The sequence below is a fragment of the Eretmochelys imbricata genome, chromosome 1 (assembly GCF_965152235.1).
Source record: "Eretmochelys imbricata isolate rEreImb1 chromosome 1, rEreImb1.hap1, whole genome shotgun sequence".
NCBI classification, from domain to species: Eukaryota; Metazoa; Chordata; order Testudines; family Cheloniidae; genus Eretmochelys; species Eretmochelys imbricata.
In genome coordinates, this window is record NC_135572.1 from 302,676,734 (window position 1) to 302,690,787 (window position 14,054).

Consider the following 14,054-nt stretch of genomic DNA (forward strand, 5'->3'; position numbering starts at 1 on the left):
CCAGCAGTAACCACAGCAGGAGAATACAGGGCAGTGATCTTTGGGCAGAAGGGCAGTGTGGAGGAGTTACAAGACAGTTACCTGTATACTCCTGTACTGGACTGCTCTTAGGGGCTGGATTAGGAACTGCTGATTTATCTTTTATTGTACCTTCCAGTCATTGTACATAGGGCAGTTGTACCTTTTAGTTTTGGCAGCTAGCCAAGGAATCCTATGTTATTCAAAGCATGTGAGTGTTTATGGGAATTCAGGGAAGGCTAAAGCCTGGAAAATATTTGGGCCACCTTACCGCCGAGCATGCAGTACACAAAACACACTACCACATGTGTGGATACCACAACACTCATAAGAACATAGGAACTGCCATACTGGGTTAGATCAAAGGTCCATCTAGCCCAGTATCCTGTCTTCTGACAATGGCCAGTGCCAACTGCCCCAGAGAGAATGAACAGAACAGGTAATCATCAAGTCGCCCATTCCCAGCTTCTGGCAAACAGAAGCTAGGAACACCATCATGCCCATCAGGGCCAACAGCCAATAATGGATCTATTCTCCATGAATTTAGTCTTGGCCTTCACAACATACTCTGGCAAAGAGTTCCACAGGTTGACTGTGCATTGTGTTAAGAAATATCTCCTTTTGTTTTAAACCTGCTGCCTATTAATTTCATTTGGTGTCCCCTACTGTCATAAATATAAAGGGAAGGGTAACCACCTTTCTGTATACAGAACTATAAAATCCCTCCTGGCCAGAGGCAAAACCCTTTCACCTGTAAAGGCTTAAGAAGCTAAGATAACCTCGCTGGCACCTGACCAAAATGACCAATGAGGAGACAAGATACTTTCAAAGCGGGGGGGGGGGGGGACAAAGGGTCTGTCTATCTGTGTGATGCTTTTGCCAGGATCAGATCAGGAATGCTCTTCAGAACTCCTTAAGTTAGTAAGTAATCTAGCTAGAAATGCATTAGATTTTCTTTTGCTTAATGGCTGGTAAAATAGCTGTGCTGAATGGAATGTGTATTCCTGTTTTTGTGTCTTTTTGTAACTTAAGGTTTTGCCTAGAGGGATTCTCTACGTTTTGAATCTGATTACCCTGTAAGGTATTTACCATCCTGATTTTACAGAGGTGATTCTTTTACTTTTTCTTTAATTAAAATTCTTCTTTTAAGAACCTGATTGCTTTTTCATTGTTCTTAAGATCCAAGGGTTTGGGTCTGTGTTCACCTCTGCAAATTGGTGAGGATTTTTATCAAGCCTTCCCCAGGAAAGGGGGTGTAAGGGTTGGGGGGATATTTTGGGGGGAAGACATCTCCAAGTGGGCTCTTTCCCTGTTCTTTGTTTAACATGCATGGCGGTGACAGCGTAGGGTTCAAGGACAAGGCAAAGTTTGTACCTTGAGGAAGTTTTTAACCTAAGCTGGTAAGAATAAGCTTAGGGGATCTTTCATGCAGGTCCCCACATCTATACCCTATAGTTCAGAGTGGGGAAGGAACCTTGACACCTAATTCTTGTGTTATAGAGTAAATAATACTTCCTTATTTATTTACTTTCTCCATACCAGTCAATTTATAGACCTCTATCATATCTCTCCTTAGTAATCTCTTTTCCAAGCTGAAAAGTCCCAGTCCAACTCACAGTAACACCCTACAGTGGGGTCAGTTACAACTGCTTGTATCCACACACCACAAGTTAATACTCTATTAGTAATCATGGCTACATATCATGTATCATTGCCCTTGCCAGCAGCCAAGGCTGGCACATAATTGTCTTAGTCTAACCAGGTTGTAACCATGGGCAGCGTGTGGCTCTGGCATTTGGGGAGGCTGGCATGAGCACTGGAAGCTCCCCTGGTGCCTGGCCCGTGGCCCCGCTCCACCCCCACTCTGCCCCATGCTCCACCTCTGCTCCATCCCAGGGCCCGCCCATGTTCCACATAGGGGAGAAAGAGAAGTAGCGTGGGCAGGAAGAGACACAACACGGGTGGGGCCACAAAGGAAGAGCAGGAGCGGGGCTTTGGGACGGAGTGCAGGAGAGGCCCTGGCCCAGGCGTCTGCACTCTCAAAGGCAGCGCGTCAAAGCTGTTTGGGGAGGCTTAGCCTCCCCTGGCCTATTATACCCATTGCCCATGGTTGTAACAGTCATTTTGGGTTGGGCAGAACCCTAACCAGTCTCTATTATTAGGATAGCCAGGCCTAACTCCCAGCTCTCTGTGCTACATCAGAGTGCATTGCCGTATGTGTGCTGTTTCTACCACTCGGCATGCATGTCCTCTGAGCTCTTTCACTCCTACTGAGGCACTATGGAAAAAGCTACCCAAAATTAACTGATTCAAACACAGGAAACATGGACAAAAATGCATGAGATGGTTGTGTTGTGAAAAAAAGCTGCTAACAGTTCAGATAACAGTATGACTAGCCGGGTTCTTGTAGCGCAGATATGGACTAAACCTTGCTTCTTCTACAAGGCCAACAAATACTAACCCAAACCAGTAATTGCTATCACCACTCCATTTTGAACAAATCAAAAAATTCCCCAAATTAGCACAATTCTCGGTGTCTTGTGTGTGCAATTATTGTAGGTATATTTTTAGTCCGTAAGCCCCTTGTGGCAGGAACTGTGTCTTTTTTACATCTTGTAAAGCACCTTGCACTTAACTATTGGCGCTCAACAAATAATATAATAATGTTAAAATGAGGTAATCTGTTGGGCACATATAACTAAGAATCTTGTGACTTTCTTAGAGTATTAGGCCCAGTTCTGCAAGGCCCAAAATGCTGGATGTGACTTTGTCCCTACATCCGCAGCAAATTCTTACACTATGCAAACTGTGAGGATCAGAATCACACAGGGACTGAATAAAATTTAATAAAGTAAAGGAGGGTAAGGTAATGAATGCAAATCAATATGGGTTTAGAAAAAATAGATCCTGTCAAACTAACTTTATCTTATTTTGATGAGATTATAAGTTTGGCTAATAAGGTAAAAGTGTGGACATAAGACTTCTGTAAGCCATTTGACTTGGTACTACATGACATTGATTAAAAAACTAGAATGACATAAAATAAACATGACACACATTAAATGGATTAAAAACTGGCCGATAGGTCTCAAAATGTAATTGTAAAAAGGGAATCGCCATCAAGCCAGTGTGTTTCCAGTAGAGTCCTGCAGGGATTCATTCTTGGCCCTATGCTATTTAACATTTTTATCAATGACCTGGAAGAAAACATTCTTTGATATAGTTGGCAGATGACACAAAAACTGGAGGAGTGGTAAATAATGAAAACGACAGGTCTCTGATTCAGAGCGATCTGGATCACTTGGTAAACTGGACACATGCAAATAATATTTTAATACAACTATATGTAAATGTATGCATATAGGAACAAAGAATGTGGGCCATACTTACAGGATGGGAGACTCTGTTCTGGAAAGCAGTGACTCTGAAGAAGATTTGGGGTTTTATAGCAGATAATCAGCTGAACAGGAGCTCTCAGTGTGATGCTGTGGCCAAAAGAGCTAATGTGATCTGGAGATGCATAAAAAGGGGAATCTCAAGTCGGAGTAGAGTGGTTATTTTAAATCTACTTGGCACTGGTACAACCATTGCTGGAATACTGCATCCAGTTTTGGTGCCCACAATTTAAGAAGAACGTTGATAAATTAGAGAGGATTCAGAGAGGAGCCACAAGAATGATTAAAGGATTAGAAAATATGCCTTATAGTGATAGATTCAAAGAGGTCAATCTCTTTAGTTTCACAAATGGAAAGTTATGGATGATGTGTTTACAGTCTATAAGTAACTGCACAGGGAGGAAATATTTAGTAATGGACTCTTCACTCTACCAGACATAGGTACAACACAATCCAACAGCTGGAAGTTAAAACTAGACAAATTCAGACTGGAAATAAAGCATATGTTTTTAACAGCGAGCGTAATTAACCATTGGAACAACTTAGCAAGGCTTGTGGTGGACCTTCCATCACTCACAATTTTTAAATTAGGTGATATTTTTCTAAAAGCTCTGCTCTAGGAATTATTTGGGGGAAGTTCTAAAGCCTGTGTTTTAATTACAGGAGGTCAGAGTAGATCAACGGTTCTAAAACTGTGGGTCGAGACCCCAAAGCGGGTTGGCATTAGACTTGCTGGGGCCCAGAACCGGGGCCAAAGCCTGCTCCGACCACCCTGGGTGGTGGGGCTCAGGGTACAGGCCCCCCTTAGGCTTTGCCCCGCTCCACCCCCTACATGGGGCAGTGAAGCTCAGCTGGGCTCAGGTTTCTGTCCCTCTTCCTGGGGAGGGGGTCACAGAGTATTTTTTGTTGTCAGAAGGGGGTCGCAGCACAATGAAGTTTGAGAACCCCTGGAGCAGATCATCGCAAATCTCCCCTCTGACCTTGGAAACTAGGAACCTGGGTAAACCTTTCCCCTGCCCGACGTGGTCTGTCAAATCTCTCAAAAGCCCCGCTGCTCACGCAGGAGAGCCAGCCAAACACCACAACTACCCACTGGCACGAACACCCGCTGCCTGGTCACCTGACCGCCGTCGGGCGAGGCCGCCCGCCCTGCACATGCCGCACAGCCGCTTTGTGCGCCCCATGGAAACAGCTGCGGGGCCGCCAGCGCCCCGGCAAAGGGGGAAATGCCCCGCTCCCAAAGGGGCGCCTGTTGCCATCAACCTCGCAGCGCCGGGGGCAGCAGGAAGCAGCTCACGCCCCGCACGAGGCGAGCACGAGCCTCCCGCCACTGCTACCAGCCGCGCCAGTGCGGCCCCTACGAGCCCCCGCAGCTCGGCACCGGGCGCAGCGGCCCGCGCCCCCCAGAGAAGGTTCCAGCCCAGCCCCTCGCTCCTCGGCCTGCCCTTTCCTATCGCCGCAGCGACTGACCCCACCCCCCGAGCTCGGAGCTGGAGGACCTTTCCCAGAGTGCCCTTGCAGGCGACGCGCGAGGGCCGGGTCGGAGGTGTCTCGTTGTCAGGTTGCGCCGCCCGCCGCCACGCTGTTCCTCTGTCGCAAAAGGCGGTTGGGCAGCGCCGCCGCGCGGCTTCCGTGGGTGCTGCGCAGTCGCCGCCGCGCACTGACATGTGGCCGGGGAGCCGCTGAGGATCGAGCGGAGCAGGCGGCAGTGGCGCAGCGCGCTCGGAGTCCGCCCCTCCCCTCCCCTCGCGGAGCCTTTAGGCCGGGGACACGTTCCGGGCCTCAGCCGCGGAGAAGCGACCGCGGCGGCTCCCGGAAGTCCCAAGGCGGCGGCGGCGCAAGGAGCAGGAGCCTCCATGTTGGGGAAGCTGGCAGTGCAGCAGTAACCGAGCCCTGTGGGGACACGGGGCCTCAACAGCCGGAGCCTCCGATCCTTGGCGCCAGGTACGCCCTGGGGGCGGCAGCCCGAGGAGGGGCTGGGGAAGTCTTAGGGTCCCTCCTGGGGGAGCGCTTGGGGAGGCGGTGTCGCGTGTCCTGGGACGCTGGTTCCCGGAGCGGGGGCGCGGGCGGGAGGACTCTCGGCAGCTCCCGTGTCACAAGTGAAAGTAGTTTGAGCCGGCTTCTCCCGGTGGGGCTGCGGGGCGACTCCCCTGTCCCGCGTCGGAGGCGGCCGCGGCAGCGCGGCTCCGCGGGGCCTTCACCTCAACTCGGAGCCCCCCGGAGAGTTGCGGTCTCTCTACTTCCCCCTCCCCGGGGCAGCGGGCGGGGTTTGGTGCCCGGCCCGCTGCGCCCCACCCCGCGCGAAGAGACTGACACGAGCCGGTCGGATCAAGAGTTTAAGACCAAACGTGACAGGCCGTTGCCCTGCAGGCGCTGGGCTCGGGCGCGCTCCGCTGCTTGGGCCCTTACCCGGCTGCCTGTGCATCTGCGCATTTCCCCGGGGCAAGAGGGAAAACAAAGGGGACCAGCGGCTGGAGTAACTGAGCTCCCCAGTCCCCGGGCCAGCCCCGGCCTCTGAGCCTCCGCCCGAGCACTGCTCCTCCTCGTCCCCGCTCAGCCAGCATCCGGGGAAAGCTTTTGTTACACAAACACAAACCACCAAAACAAATCCCGACTGTATGTAATCGATAGGCACGGACCAAGCCTTGTTAAAATCGCATGTGTAGAGCAGTCCTGTGCACTGAGCTAAATGTTGCTCTCGTTTGGGTCGGTCAAAATCTTATCTAGACCGCTTTTGTAATAAAATGCTTGGATACGAGCTTTCTGTATTGGCATCACCGTATCTGCACGTTGCATTCAGGCACCAAGAATTAGATTAACACCTGAAAGTTGTTGTAAAGTTAAAGGGAGGGATTTGGGATTTAGCCCAGGTATGATTGCCTTTATGCTGGAGTAAATCAGGAGTAATTTGTTGTTGGAGTTAGACTGGGGTGAAACTGGTAGTGAGAAGAAAATTTGACCCTTTAATCAGTGAGACTTTCTACTTCTTGATTTTTGGAGGGAATGTAGTGGTGGTCAACCAGGTTCCAATTTTTTGTTTGTTTGTTTTGCTTGATATCCATTAAAAGGATGTTGTTGGACAGATGAGGCCCCAGGTTTAAATGTACATATATATTTCACATTTCCTAATATTAATAAAAGTAACAGTAGTACTTTATGCTTATTTAAAATTGAGTGATTTTCATAGATTTTAAAATCTGCAGTGTTTGTACTGCAAATGCTATGAAACTAAATATCCAAGAAGAGCAAAATACAGAAAGTAAATAGGCAAAAGTAAGGTAACTCTTTTGTGTTAGTAATCTTATGTGGTATTAGTATAATTTGGTAAGGAAGCTTTTTTTAAAATATAAGTAGACATTACCCAGAAAAGAGAACAGGAGTACTTGTGGCACCTTAGAGACTATCAAATTTATTTGAGCATAAGCTTTTATGGGTTACAGCCCACTTCATCGGATGCATAGAATGGAACATATAGTAAGATTTTATTTTTTTTTATATGTGGATATATGTATACACAGAACATAAAGTGGAGTAAGAGGCTAATTAATTAAGATGAGCTATTATCAGAAAGTTCATTTGTGAATTTATTTTCTGTACTACTTATTGGAATACAGGTTTTTGTGCTTTATATAGATTTTTATTAATATTTATATTACAATAGTGCCCAAAGGCCGGGTGCCGTTGTACAGATATAATAAATGACAGCTCCTGCCCCCAAAGAGTTTACTGTCTAAGAACTATCTGGGATGGAGGGTGCAGTGCAATTTGACATTTTTTAAAATAAAGCTTCATGCTAAATATAAGATTCTTAATTACAAAATAAAACTTAAATATAAAGTTCAAATTTAAAGATTCATCTGAATCTTTAAAGTGGAATGTAGCACAGTGCAAAATTTGATATCAGGTAGAGCAGTCCAATAGTTGCATTACAGTTAAGGTTGAAAAACACTTATATTATGCGATTTTCTAGGTTCTTAGAACTTTCTGAAAAGATTAGCCTTTGGGCTCTTATCATTTTGGGATTTTACCATTTAAAAAAAAATTCAGAAACTTTTTTCTTTTTTCATTTTAGAAGTTCAGCCTTGTATGTGTATACTCAGTGAGGAATGAATTCTTGAAAGAAGAGTTTTCAGAGTGGTAGCCCTGTTAGTCTGTATCAGCAAAAACAATGAGGGGTGCCACAAGGACGACTCCTTGTTTTTGCGAGAGAAGAGAAGTAGTGTAACTCTCATACGTGGTATGGTTCTTTTCTTACTACTAATGTGAGCCCTGATCCTGTATATACATCCTCACAGATTCAGCTGCAGCGCTTGGGAGCTTTGTTTTGCTAGCTTATACATATACTTGGCTTTCTGCATGTTGAAATAACCAATTACATAGATTTATTTGCATATGCAATTATGTACATAATCAGTTATTGTTCAGGTAATGCATATGCAACATGAAATGAAACTATATTGTGTATAAGTGAGTTAAATGTGGTTCCTGTAAGGGACTAGAACTTTTTATATTTCCTAACTTTTTTGTGTAAACTCTTAAATATAACTTTGCATTATTGTATTTTTTTTACGTTCTAATTATCTGATTGGACTACAGAATTGTGTCCATGATATTCTACACAGTTTCACTTTAAAGATTGACTTTATATGATTTTTAGTCTACAGAACTTTATTTACCAGTTATTTCAGCAGTTTTATAGCTTTTTAGGACTTTTATACAGATGAGTTGATATTCAGTAAGTCTAAAAAGAGCCCAGAGGCTCTTTTTCACTCAAATATTTTTTGCACAACCACAGCATCATTCATATGATTAACAACATGTTGGGGTTTTAACACAACTTTTTCTTAAGGGGATTTAGCTTTTAAGGGAAAGACACCTAATTTAGGGCTAGTATATACTACCACACTACATCAGCGCAGCTGCACCAGTGCAACTGCACCATTCTAGCGTGTCTGGTGAAGACGTGCTATGCTCATGGGAGAAACGAGAGGGGAAGCTATGTAAGTGGGAGAGCATCTCCCACCAACATAGCATGGTGTAGATACTGCTTTACGTCACTTGTAACTTGCATCGATTTAAAAGGTAGTGTAGACAAATCCTTATCCAAGTGGTACTGTCTGATGCCTAGTCTACATCTAAAACTTAGATCATCTTAACTGCATAGCTCCTAGTTGTGAAAAATTTTGCACCCTGTCAGACGTAGTTAGGTTGACCTATTCTCCCCTCCCCTCCCTCCCCCCCCCCCCCCCCGTGCCTTTGTAGATGTAGCTAGGTTGACTGAGGAGGTGGATTACCTACATCAATGGGAAAATCCTCCCATTGATGTTCTGTTAGCAGTGCTATTGCTGCAGGGTTGTGGCTATGCTGCTATATTGCAGATATGCCCTAAAAGAGTTCAAGCTTACTGTAAGGACAAAGAGTGGAGTAAATCCTTAACTCCCCTGCCCTGGCCTTCATATCAAAGCAATAACCTTGGCAACAGTAATTAAAATATCAGGATCTTGAGATGAAATGACAAATTAATATCACTAACTAAAATGTATTGGAATTTTATTTTGTAGAGATATGAAGTATTCTAACTCATCTTGTACTAATTATTGTGAAGTTATATTTGAAAGCCTAAAAATGGAAAAGTTATTTTGTGCCGTCTTTGGTTACTTTATGAAGTATTAAGAAGCCTTGAAAAATATTTTTCAAATTCTTTTTCCACTTATCTTTTACCATAGCAATACCATGAAATGCAAATTTTGTCTTTCTTTTTTTTTTTTTTTTTTTTTTTAACTAATGGTCTCCTTGGACGAGACCCTGGAAGTGGATTGGGAGCTTCCACAGTCTTTTACTTAAAGAGGTCAGTGTGTTAAATCTTTAACAAAGATATCTTTCTTCTCAATTGTTTGTTTTTGTTAATACACATCACAAATTTTTTTTAAAGAGCCCGAATAAAAGTTCTTCCCTTTTCAGCAGATCAGGTTTCACTCATACGGTACTTGTAATGGTATCTTAAAAGTTATCCAGTTTTATGTAATCTTCCAGGAAAAAAATAGGATGACAAGATCTGAATTTCCTGCATGTGTATGTGTTAAAACAGAAAATCCCCCAAAATCCCTACTCCCAAGTGGTCTTAAAAGTAAGAAAGAAAACCCTTTAGACATTATAAAGAAGTAAACATAGTCATCCATTTTTCTTCTTATATGAGGTATCTTTAAGGCTGAGAGCCAGTTCATTCTAAACGTCTTCAGAAACTTTTCAGGCATTCTCAGGACTGTCATTTTATTTATTACTTGAATACTTTCAGGCACAATATGTTAGGATTGTATCCCATTAGTCTAAAACTGTAAACATTGAAACTTGTTAGATGAATGTTAACCTAATATTTATATGGTGTCTTCACAATCTGTGTTTATAGGGCAGTGGTTATCATGGTACCGTGTGTACCAGAAGCATGACTTCATATTTGTTGTGATTTTTAAATCAATAAATTTTGAGCATAGACCTCTATTTGTTTGTTTTAGAAAGGCTGTAAGTAATTTCTGCTCAGGATATGTCTGGTTACAGTCCACCATATTTAGTTGTTACACAGATGCCTGGATGTATGTGAAAAATTATACATTATGAAGAATTCACCTTCAATATTCTGTGGGAAATTTTGAGAAGTCTGAAATTTTTTTAAAGAAATCATTCCAAATGTATGAACATTTTTAAAGATAATTTATCCCAACAATTAATTTGATGTGTAATTTTAAATAAAATAAGCTCTATTTCACTCAGTCTTGGGGTTTGTTTGTTTTTTTTAAATCCTCCTTTAATAGGGGTTCCCTCTGGGGGCAGGGGGGAGTGCAGTACCTTTGCAGAAAGTGTTATATGCACTTGGGCCGTGTCCACTAGTTTTCTTATTAGTTTCAGAGTAACAGCCGTGTTAGTCTGTATTCGCAAAAAGAAAAGGAGTACTTGTGGCACCTTAGAGACTAACCAATTTATTTGAGCATGAGCTTTCGTGAGCTACAGCTCACTTCATCGGATGCATACCGTGGAAACTGCGGCAGACTTTATATATACACAGAGAGGGAGTGAGAGAACCTGGATTTGTGCAGGAAATGGCCCAACTTGATGATTATGCACATTGTGTAAAGAGTTGTCACTTTGGATGGGCTATCACCAGCAGGAGAGTGAATTTGTGTGTGGGGGGTGGAGGGTGAGAAAACCTGGATTTGTGCTGGAAATGGCCTAACCTGATGATCACTTTAGATAAGCTATTACCAGCAGGACAGTGGGGTGGGAGGAGGTATTGTTTCATATTCTCTGTGTATATATAAAGTCTGCTGCAGTTTCCACGGTATGCATCCGATGAAGTGAGCTGTAGCTCACGAAAGCTCATGCTCAAATAAATTGGTTAGTCTCTAAGGTGCCACAAGTACTCCTTTTCTTTCTTATTAGTGTGGTTCTCAACCTATTTACCATTGTGGCCGCATATGGAGCTCTCTATCTGTTATGTGTAGGGCTCCGTGCCTATCACGGATTCAGGGCGGCCCCGATCAGTGGTCAGGCTGCGGCTGGAGCAGCCTCGGGTGGTGGCTGCGGGCCCTCTCTCCTTCCCCGGTTCACCCCAGCAGCACACTGTCTCCCTCCCTTGCGCCCCCCCAAGATTTAGTCAAGGGTATTTTTAGTAAAAGTCATGGACAGGTCACTGGCCATGAATTTTTGTTTATTGCCCGTGACCTGTCCATGACTTTTGCTAAAAATACTCATGACTAAATCGTAGCCTTAGTTAAGTGGGTCACAGCCACACAATATATATACTACCTGTATGGTCCTGAGGATGTCACATAGGCCACATCTGTGTGTTGATTGGGCCGTAAGCAGGCCGCAGGTTGAGAACCAGTGGCATAAATGAACTCTGAAATAGTCATTAAGTGGATAACTCATTAAGATGGAAGAGTCAGTTTAAAACTCTGAGTACTGTACTAATGTTTCTGATTTGGGGTGTGTCTACGCTATGCGGACTGTACTGGCCTAGCTAGGCTCCTGTAGCTATGCTGGCGTAACCCCATAATGTAGACTCAGACCATGTTGATGGAAGGGGTTTTTTTCATTGGTGTAGGAATACCACGTACCCAAGCAACAGTAGCTAGGTCAGTGAGTGCATTCTTCCATCAACTTAGTTGCGTCCACACTGGGTGTTAGTTCAGGTGCTTTTTTCACACCCCTGGTCCATGTAGGCATGTTGACATAACCTTTAAGTGTACACAAGGCTTTTCTTTCAGACTTGGGAAGACAGCACTGAATTGGTTCACATTTAGAGACTTATTTCACAACCATAAAGACAAAACAAAAAAGTTTGTAATTAACAATGCATATAGTTTTTTACAGAACACTGTAGACACCATTAAACATAGAAGAGATCATGGGAGAGACCTTAGAAGAATTTCCACTGTCTGTATTTTCAGTGGCCTATAGTAAATTCAGTGATTGATTATTTTTCATTACCAGCAAATGGAGCTATGGAAACTGTTGTACTGTTTATCGAGGCTTATTGATGTTTCTTCTGATTATTTATGGCAGTTTTGCCTGATTTCTTTTGTTTGTGGAACTTGTTTTTGGAATTCCTTCACTAGTACTGTTCATTTAGTTGGGCTGTGCTTTGGGAAGTGTATAGGATAAATTACGTTCATGTTACTTGGGAAATTGGTTCATTTTCAGTATTAGGCATATTGGACGCACTAGTTAGTTGATGCATCCGTTATTTAAGTGCAGACTAATTTTCATGGTGGGAACTGATATATTTTACATGATAAAATACACATACTTACAGTCACTAAGTGAGCTTATAATAAAAACATTGCTTAAGGTTAGCAATCAGAAGTAATCTCCCTTAAAATCCCCCTAGATGGAGCTACTATAAGGTGGGTACATAACTGGTTGGAAAACTGTTCCCAGAGAGTAGTTATCAGTGGTTCACAGTAATTCTGGAAGGGCATAATGAGTGGGATCCCCAGGGATCAGTTCTGGGTCTGGTTCTGTTCTATATCTTCATCCATTATTTAAATAATGGCATAGAGCAGCAGTTCTTAACCAAAAAGAAAAGGAGTACTTGTGGCACCTTAGAGACTAACCAGTTTATTTGAGCATAAGCTTTCATGAGCTACAGCTCACTTCATCGGATGCATGTAGCTGTAGCTCATGAAAGCTTATGCTCAAATAAACTGGTTAGTCTCTAAGGTGCCACAAGTACTCCTTTTCTTTTTGCGAATACAGGCTAACACGGCTGTTACTCTGAAACCAGTTCTTAACCAGTGGTCCAAGGCCCCCTGGGGCACCACAAGCAGGTTTCAGGGGGGGTCCGCCAAGCAGGGCCAGCATTAGACTCACTGGGGTCCAGGGCAGAAGGTGGAAGCCCCGCCACTCCAAACCCCACCATCTGGAGCTGAAGCCTGAGCAGCTTAGCTTCGCTAGGCCCCCTGTGGCATGGGGCACCAGGCAATTTCCCTGCTTGCTACCCCCTAATGTTGGCCCTGGCTTTTATATGCAGAAAAATAGTTGTAGCCTGGGTGGGCTGTGGAATTTTAATAGCATGTTGGGGTGGGGGGTCAGAAGGAAAAAGGTTGAAAAGCCCTGGCATAAAGAATACACTTATAAAGTTTATGGACGATACCAAGCTGGGAGGGGTTGCAAGTGCTTGGAGACTAGGATTATAATTCAAAATGATCTGGACAAACTGGAGAAATGGTCTGAAGTAAATAGGATGAAATTCAATACGGACAAATGCGAAGTACTCCGCTTAGGAAGGAACAGTCAATTGCACACATACAAAATGGGGAATGACTGGGGGGTCATAGTGGACTACAAGCTAAATATGAGTCAGCAGTGTAACACTGTTGTAAAAAAAGCGAACATCATTCTGGGATATGTTAACAGGAGTGTTGTAAGCAAGACACAAGTAATTCTTCTGCTCTACTCCATGCTGATTAAGCCTCAATTGGAGTATTGTGTCCAGTTCTGGGTGCCACATTTCAGGAAAGATATGGACAAATTGGAGAAAGTCCAGACAAGAGCAACAAAAATTATTAAAGGTCTAGAAAACATTACCTGTGAGGGAAGATTGAAAAAAAATTGGGTTTGGTTAGTTTGGAAAAGAGAAGACAGAGGACATAACAGTTTTCAAGTACATAAAAAGTTGTTATAAGGAAGATGGAGAAAAAATTGTTCTTCTTAACCTCTGAGGGTAGGACAAGAAGCAGTGGGCTTAAATTCAGCAAGGGAGGTTTAGGTTGGACATTAGGAAAAACTTTCTAACTGTCAGGGTAGTTAAGCACTGGAATAAATTGCCTAGGGAGGTTGTGGAATCTCAATCATTGGAGATATTTAAGAGCAGGTTAGACAAAACACCTGTCAGGGATGGTCTGGATAATACTTAGTCCTGCCATGAGTGCAGGGGACTGGACTAGATGACCTCTCGAGGTCCCTTCCAGTTCTATGATTCTAAACCTCTCAGTGAATAACCCCTCAAAAAATACTTTGATAAACAGATAGCATTACTACTTTTTCCAGAAGGTCAGAAGACTTGCTTTTTACCTGGCCAGTTGTTGGAACCTTTTCATTTGTACAGTTTGGGGGTTTTGGTTGTTTTGGTCTTCCACATAGGAC

The 14,054-nt window shown here is 43.7% G+C and overlaps 1 protein-coding gene and 1 long non-coding RNA gene across 5 annotated transcripts in view; one reads left to right on the top strand and one right to left on the bottom strand.

Annotated features, from left to right (window-relative positions):
- Window positions 1–3,332: 3,332 nt before the first annotated feature.
- Window positions 3,333–4,847, bottom strand: LOC144259513 (uncharacterized). Its single transcript, XR_013344847.1, has 2 exons — window positions 4,534–4,847; window positions 3,333–3,528 (listed from the first exon to the last, which is right to left on the bottom strand). It is a non-coding gene; the product is annotated as an uncharacterized LOC144259513 (long non-coding RNA).
- A 210-nt stretch (window positions 4,848–5,057) lies between these two features.
- The window catches only part of SCAF11 (SR-related CTD associated factor 11), a 68,566-nt gene continuing 59,569 nt past the window's right edge, over window positions 5,058–14,054 (top strand). For 2 of the 4 annotated variants that reach the window (XM_077833839.1, XM_077833846.1), the window contains exon 1: window positions 5,062–5,357. The gene's annotated coding sequence lies outside the window, so the exon portion shown is untranslated. Of the gene's footprint in view, window positions 5,358–14,054 lie in introns of all 4 variants that reach the window. The other 2 variants (XM_077833861.1, XM_077833855.1) reach the window with 2 other exon arrangements.